We start from the raw sequence: 8,822 nt of genomic DNA on the forward strand, positions 1-8,822 counted from the left end.
TACTCATTTTGCATAAGGTTAAGAGGCCGGTTACTTCACAAATAATTCGGGCAATTTAAGAACCAAATAATTTCTTTAAGGATAGAATAAACTAAGCCAAACCTTATGAGTTAAATCCTATCAAGTAGGATATAAGACACAAATAAATTGTCAATGCATTACCATACATTTTCATATACATTCCATATTCTCATTATATCTCCACCGATCCTTATAGGAAGTGTGAGATGAAGAAAAAAAAAACAAATTTATTAGGGAATTTTTGACCAGATCAAAATTAAGGCAACAAATTTCTTCCTTCAATCAATTCAAGTTCCTGTAGGTTTGGAGTCCTCAGTGAGAACTTTCTTAAGAGAATTTGATCTGGTCTATTCCTCATCATAAGTTAAAGAAAAACCTGAAACAAATAACACGCATGCATCATCCATATGGCATTTTGCATCCATTTGTGCATTTCATTCATTTTTATTGCATTCATTCAGGCTGAAATATAGGTCCCCCAAAAGACCATAAAATTCATTACACTCAACTAAGAAGAAAGATAATGGAGAACGAAGAAAGAGCACATCTAGAGGCTCACTATCAAAGGGAGTTGGAGAGCATGAAAACTGATATCGCAAGACTTACAAGTCTACTCGAGCAGGCCCTAGCATCCAAGTCTGGAGAGGATACCTCTACTCAGCCAGCAGTGGCAACTCCATCTGCATCTACGCCAGTAGCTCCTTTCGTGTTCACTTCTCAAAATCTAGGAGCAAATCCTTCTTCATCTGAACAGCAGTTCACTACCAATGTTCCACCAGCACAAGTGTCAATCATAAACTTGACAGCTGATGACTCACATAAGATGAGATACTCTAAACCTGTTGATTATGACAAATTGACCGCTCTAGAAGAAAGATTGAGAGCAGTTGAAGGGGCAGACTTATATGATCCTGTTCATGCTGTAGAGATGTGTTTAGTCCTAAATGTAGCTGTACCTAAAGAATTTAGGGTACCGGAATTTATCAAATATATAGGAACTGAATGCCTAGTCACTCATCTTAAATCTTATTGTAATAAGATGGCAGAAGTGGTGAATGATGAGAAACTTCTTATCCATTTCTTTCAAGATAGTCTTTCTGGATCAGCTCTAAGTTGGTATACAAGACTAGATAATACTAAGATCAGAAAGTGGAAAGATTTGGTCAAAGCTTTTTTGGAGCAATACAAATTCAACATGGAGGTAGCCCCAGACAAGTCAAGCTTGTTAGTCATGGAGAAGGGCAACAAAGAGACTGTAAGAGAATATGCTTTGAGATGGCGTGAAAAAGCATCCCATGTGCAACCCTCTTTGTTAGAAAAAGAAATGGTCACTCTATTTACCAACACTTTTAAATCTCCCTACTTTGAACACCTAGTGGGTAGTTCAGCTCAACACTTTTATGATGCTGTAACTATTGCTGAGAGGATAGAACAAGCAATAAGAATGAGGAGAATGTTAGAGCCTACTGAGAAGAAAGGCTTTACTGGGAAAAAGAAGGAGTCTGAGGTGAACAATGTGGAAGAAGGGTACAAGGGTAATAAGAAAAATTACCATCAATATAACTTCCAAATACCTACCCAACAAGTTGCAAATGTAAACTTCACTACACATTTCACTACCAACCAACAAAGTCAACTAAATAACCAACAAAGTAACCAGATTGTTAATCCTCCAAGAAGGAATTTTCAAAGAACCCAAGAAAGGTTGCCACCATTACCACTTCCCTTGGGAGAAATGTATTCGAAGTTGTTGAGTATTGGGCAAGTGGCCCCTGTTCCTTTAACCCCACTACAACCTCCATACCCAAATTGGTATAAGCCTGATATGACATGTGAATATCATGCTGGCATTGCTGGGCATAACATTGAAAGCTGTAATGCATTCAAAAACAAGCTCCTTCAATTGATAAAAGCTGGATGGATAACTTTTGATGATGCATCGAATGTGAATTCCAACCCTTTACCCAATCATGCTACAAGCAGTGGAGGGGTGAATGCTATCGGAGTAGAGGGTAAGAAGGAAAGAACTTTGAAGGTTTCCATGGAAAAACTGTACAGTATGATGGTACAGTCTGGATATTTATCCGAGTTTGAACCAGTAATGAATGGAAATAATTATTGTAAGTTTCATGCCAAGGTGGGACATCACATTGATGATTGCGAAGAATTTCACCAAAGAGTGAAAAGGATGTTGATTTTCGGCATGATACGGATAGAAAGTGAAGAAGAAAGCAGTGAAGTGGGGATGATAGGCGGCCAGGAGAAAAAAAGAGAGGTTTGTAGACTCCAACCAACTGTGGGTGGTCCACTAAAACTAATCCTAATCAAGCCTGTATGTACCAATAATGGAAGTTATGGCACAATGCCTTATAATTATAGGTATGCTTTCAACGTTAAAAATCCTACTCCTGTCTTCCATACAGAAATCGGTGGTTTAACTCGAAGTGGTCGTTGTTTTACACCAGAAGAATTAGAGAGGCAGAGGAAAGCTAAAGGAAAAGAAACAGTTGAGGCTTTTAAAGATATGGAAGTGAACAAACCCATAAGTGAAGAGGAGTCTAATGAATTTCTGAAGTTGATGAAGCATAGTGAGTATAGTATAGTAGATTAGTTGAAGAAAACTCCTGCTAGAATCTCTTTAATGTCACTTATCTTGAGTTCTGAGTTACACCATAAAGCGTTGCAAAAGGTGTTGAATGAAGCATATGTGTCACATGATATTACTCAGGATACAATGGAGCATTTGGTGGGAAGAATTCAAGCCTCCAATACTTATATTTCACTGAAGATGAGCTAGACCCGGAAGGGACTGGGCATAAGAAGCCCTTGTATATCACTGTGAAATATAAGGACTGTCTGATCGGCAAAGTGTTTTTGGATAATGGTTCAGCTTTGAATGTGTTACCAAGGTATATGCTGGATGAGATGCCAATTGATGCTACTCATATGAGGCTAAGTACTATGACGGCTAGAGCATATGATGGTTCCCCTAGACAGGTGATAGAGACCATTGATATTGAATTGTTTATAGGGCCTCAGATGTTTTTGATAACCCTACAAGTGATGGATATCCATCCTTCCTATAGCATGTTATTAGGAAGGCCATGGATACACGCCTCTGAGGCTGTGACATCATCTCTACACCAATGCTTGAAGTACATCATCAATGGTACTTTAGTGAAAGTTAAGGCAGAAGAAACCTTGTCCATGATAAGGAATGTGGTGGTCCCTTATATTGAAGCAGAAGATTGCAAAGATGGAGATCTCCATGCCTTCGAGATTGTGAACACCGAATGGGTACCAGAGAATACTGTGTTAAGAAGACTAGTTATTTCTAGTACTGCTAGAATGATAGCTAAATTTTTTTTAAAACATGGGCTGCCATTCCAGAATGATCTAATTGCTGGAAATCATAAAAGAGTCAACATGATGAAAATTAAGGCCGTTGATCAGAGGTTTGGGCTTGGCTTCAAGCCTAAGAAAGATGATCATAAGAGAGCTGCTAGGATAAAGCGAGAGAGAAGGTTGGCCAGAATAGAAGGAAGAAAGCCAGAGGAAGAAGACATTGCAATCCCACCTGAAAACATGAATATCAACAATATATGAAACCTATGTGATGAAACCTGAAAACATGATGAAAGTCTTGGGACAGAAACTTGCTGTCATGGATATCAACAATATAGAAGAAGGTGAAGAGAAAGGCTGGAACTGTGATGATGAGCCAATAATAATAAAAGAAGATGAATTGTTACCACAGTTAACTGTCCATGCTCTAGAAGAAGCTCCAACCAACGCTTTTGTGCGAAAGCTTTCAGTTGAAAAAGTATTCCAGAATTGGGAGATTGAAGAAGCCCCAATTGTTTTTAAGAAGTAATGATTAAGTGTCTACTTATATTTGCTTTTATGTGCTTTGCATTATACTTTGCTTTGTGTTTTTATACCTAGTTGGAAATCTTGGTTCAAGATGACAACATAAGGTCTTTTCATAATTATTGAGTCAACTTTTAAAATAATATTGAGATCAAGCATTTTCATCAGTATTTGTTGAATTCCTTTTATTTTGTTTGGCTACAAGATATGCATTCACACTAAAAAACACCTTCCGCTTTCAGGAATTCTGAAAGTGAATCCTCCATAAATCCACAAACATATTGCATTGAAAATGAATGGCCAAACTTTGATAAGGATGAGATTGCAATGAATGAAGAGGAATGAGATGAAGAGTTTGCTAGACGGGTAGAACAGTCAGAGCATGCTTGGAAACCTGCGAAGGAAGAACTAGAGGTGATAAATGTAGGCACCGAGCAAGATAAAAGAGAGTTAAAGATTGGAACTCTGATCACTACAGAAGAAAGATGCAGTTTATCCTCATTACTACAAGAGTATATCAATGTGTTTGCCTGGTCTTATACAGATATGCCTGGTTTAGACATTAATATTGTAGTACACAGATTACCTTTGATAGAAGGATGTAAACCTGTTAAGCAGAAATTAAGAAGAACTCGCCCAGATATTGTGCTCAAAGTCAAAGCAGAGATAGAGAAGCAGTGGGATGCCGGTTTTCTAGAAGTTATTAAATACCCTCAATGGGTATCTAATATAGTGGTGGTACCAAAAAAAGATAACAAAATCAGAGTATGTGTAGATTTCAGGGATCTAAACAAAGCCAGTCTGAAGGATGATTTTCCTTTACCTCACATAGATGTCCTAGTAGACAATGCTGCTAGGAGTTCAACTTACTCCTTCATGGATGGATTTTCCGGTTATAACCAGATTAAAATGGCTGAAGAAGATAAAGAGAAGACCACTTTTGTCACACCATAGGGAACATTCTGCTACAAAGTGATGCCATTTGGGTTAAAGAATGCTAGAGCCACGTATCAAAGGGCAATGGTGACACTTTTCCATGATATGATGCATAAAGAGATTGAAGTGTATGTGGATGATATGATTGCCAAGTCTAAGAATGAAGAAGATCATGTTCAGGTTCTAAGAAAATTATTTGAAAGACTAAGAAAGTATCAGTTGAAGCTGAATCCTTCAAAATGCTCGTTTGGGGTAAAGTCTGGAAAGTTGCTAAGATTTGTGATAAGCAATAAAGGAATAGAGGTCGATCCTGATAAAGTGAAAGAAATTCAGGCTATGACGGTTCCTAAGACCAAGAAAAAAGTAAGAGGTTTCTTAGGACGTTTGAATTACATTGCTCGATTCATATCTCAGTTAACAACAACATGTGAGCCAATTTTTCGATTACTTTGGAAAAAGAACCCTGGTATATGGGACAAAGATTGTCAAGAGGCTTTTGATAAAATAAAGCAATACTTACAAAATCCACCTTTACTCGTGCCCCCTGTGCCTGGAAGACCTTTGATCTTGTATTTGACAGTAACTGAGGTAGCAATGGGCTGTGTGTTGGGACAACATGATGAGTCTAGAAGAAAGGAGCAAGCTATCTATTATTTGAGTAAGAAGTTTACAGATTGTGAATCCAGATATACTGTGACTGAGAAGCTATGTTGTGCTCTTGTATGGAGTACGAAGCGTCTTCGACAATATATGTTGTATTATACCACCTGGTTGATCTCAAAAATGGATCCTCTTAAATACATCTTTGAAAAACCCTACTTGTCAAGCCGAATAGCAAGATGGCAAATGATGTTGGCTGAGTATGACATTGTATACAAGACAAGAAAATCTGTGAAAGGAAGTGTAATTGCTGATCATCTAGCAGATAATGCTATCAATGACTATGAGCCTTTGAAATTTGACTTCTCGGATGAGGATGTGTTGATAGTAGAAAAAGACAAAGAAAAGAATGATTGGTGGATTATGTATTTTGATGGGGCAGTGAATGTTTCTGGTAATGGAGCAGGCGCTGTGATAATCTCACCTGACAAGAAGCAATATCCCGTCTCAGTCAAACTATAATTTGAATGCACTAACAATACTGCTGAATATGAGGCTTGTATCCTTGGATTAGAAGCTGCTTTGGAGATGAAAATAAAGAAGCTTGATGTTTATGGGGATTCAATGTTAATAATCTGTCAAGTGAAAGGCGAATGGCAGACCAAGGAGGAAAAATTGATACCATATTAACAATATCTCTCGAAACTGACTGAGGGCTTTGATGAGATAGATTTTACCCACATGGGAAGAGACAAAAACCAGTTTGTTGATGCTTTGGCAACCTTAGCTTCTATGGCCAAAACGGATTACGGAGTAAGGGTATAACTAATCTGCATTGAGATTAGAAATTTTCCAGCTCATTGTTGTTCAATTGAAGGAGAAATAGATGGGAACCCATGGTTTTATGACATCAAGCAGTTTATCCAATATCAAGAGTATCCCTTGGGGGCATCCAAAGCAGATATGAAGACCTTGAGAAGGTTAGCTCTGGAATTTTACCTGGATGGAGAAATTCTATATAGAAGGTCATTCAATGGGACTTTACTAAGATGTCTAGATGAAATCGAAGCTAAGGTAGCATTACAAGAAATTCATGAAGGAATTTGTGCAACTCATACAAGTGGGCATATGATGGCTAGACAATTACAACGATCTGGGTATTTCTGGATGACCATGGAGAAAGATTGCATCGATTATGTCAGGAAATGTCATAAATGTCAAGTGTATAGTGATAAGATAAATGCACCTCCAGCTCCTCTATTTAATATGACATCACCATGGCCATTTGCAATGTGGGGAATAGATGTGATTGGGCCAATCAACCCAAAAGCTAGCAATAAGCATCAATTTATCTTAGTAGCCATTGATTACTTCACAAAGTGGGTGGAGGCCAGCTCTTATGCCCATGTAACTCAAAAGGTGGTCAAGAGTTTTATTGAGAAAGATTTGATCTGTCGATATGGTTCACCTGAGAAGATAGTGACCGATAATGCCTAGAATTTTAATGGAAAAATGATCACAGAATTGTGCATGAAGTGGAAAATTAAACATTCAAACTCATCTCCCTACAGACCAAAGATGAATGGTGCTGTCGAAGCTGCAAACAAGAATATCAAGAAGATTATCCAGAAGATGGTAGTTAATTACAAGGATTGGCATGAGATGCTTCCCTTTGCTCTACATGCATATCGCACAGCAGTAAGAACGTCTACTGGAGCTACACCTTATTCACTAGTATTTGGGATGGAGGCGGTGATGCCTTTGGAAGTAGAAATTCCATCTTTGAGAGTACTAATAGAATCTGAACTAGAAGAAGCTGAATGGGTTAAAGTGAGATATGAGCAGCTAAACATGATAAATGAGAAGAGGTTGGCCGCAATTTGTCATCACCAGCTATACCAAAGAAGGATGGCCAAAGCATATGACCGGAAAGTCCGACCAAGAGAATTCAAAGAGGGGGATCTTGTACTCAAAAAAATCTTACCACTACCAAGTGAAGACCGAAGCAAGTGGGCACCAAACTATGAAGGCCCATATGTAGTGAAGAAAGCTTTCTCCGGAGGGGCTATGTTGTTAACTAGGATGGATGGAGATGATTTACCTAGGCTCGTGAACTCTGATTCTGTGAAAAAGTATTATGTATGATGTAATGAAATGAAGTTTTGGCCAGGAAATTCTCTTTGCATATACTTCACCAAAAAGCCCATGCATGATCTCAATGGCTCAACAATCTAATCTTTCAAATGTTTTTTTTATAAGAGAACCCATTCCTCTTAAATGAGGTTTTAAAAGAATTGATTTTGTTTATGATTTCAATGAAATAAATCAATGATTTGTTTAGGATAATGTTCAAAGCAATTCTCTTGAAAGAGATGACCATACAAGTCAAAAACACGCAATTGGAACAACTATCACTTAAATTCTGTCTTCGACTTACATTTTATCAGCATGAATAATGGTTAGTAGTACATTAACTTGTCATGGACTTGCAAAACATGGTATCTTATAAATCCAAAACATTACGCTGGATATGGACAAAGTTTATTGATTTTAACCGATCCTACTTGAAATGAAGAAAGGCCATCTTTGATATTCCTTTCACTTTCTTTTAAAATTATCCTTTGCAGTCCCAATTTAAGCCGAGTCTATTTAAAGTTTTTTCATAAAAACCTTAACTAAGATCACACCCTACACTGGGGGCAAAATGAAAGAAATGATCATGGAAATCATCTTGAAGACATGTGAGCTTATGAAGTCTAACAACAAGGAATTCAAACAAAAAAATCCAAATAATTGTGAGAATTCCCAACAAATAGAAAAAATAACTAATTTGGAATATTTAGTATCATTTTGTTGTCAAGATAAAAAAAAAAGAAAAAAGAAATGAAGATAAGATAATAGTGATCTATAGTTTTCAAACCCTTAAACACTTTCTTTGAGCTTATGAAATCCTCTTTCTTTTACAGCCTTGAGCCATAAACACATTACATGCCTTTAAAGTCTTTTCTAATCAAGGAAGCAACCTGAATTAATAAACAGCGTTCCTAAAATATAAGAGATTTTTTCATAAAGAGTCATGATGTAGCAAATAATTACTCATTATTATTCATGTTGATAAAAGAACTGTTTCTAAAAATAAAGGGCAATTGTTCCTTTTCCCTCAAAATATATTCAAGATTGCTTGAACACATTGAAAACCAAAGCAGAAGGTCATCTCATCACTAACCTTTATTTGAGTTTACTTTTATTGAGAGATTTACTACAAATCCTTAGAGTTGCGTGAACATTGTTATAAACAGACATTGAGAGTTTCAGTTTTAAAAAACAAAAGAGATCTTTTGAAAAATCATTTTTGAAAAAATGGTTTTCTATGTGAAGAAGACAGATATATGAGA

The 8,822-nt window shown here is 37.0% G+C and overlaps 1 pseudogene; it reads left to right on the forward strand.

The window, feature by feature from the left end:
• The first annotated feature begins 601 nt into the window (after positions 1–601).
• On the forward strand, positions 602–7,560 carry LOC105107440 (uncharacterized; annotated as a pseudogene).
• The last annotated feature ends 1,262 nt before the right edge of the window (positions 7,561–8,822 follow it).

Source organism: Populus euphratica, unplaced genomic scaffold (assembly GCF_000495115.2).
Source record: "Populus euphratica unplaced genomic scaffold, PopEup_1.0 scaffold160.1, whole genome shotgun sequence".
NCBI lineage: Eukaryota > Viridiplantae > Streptophyta > Magnoliopsida > Malpighiales > Salicaceae > Populus > Populus euphratica.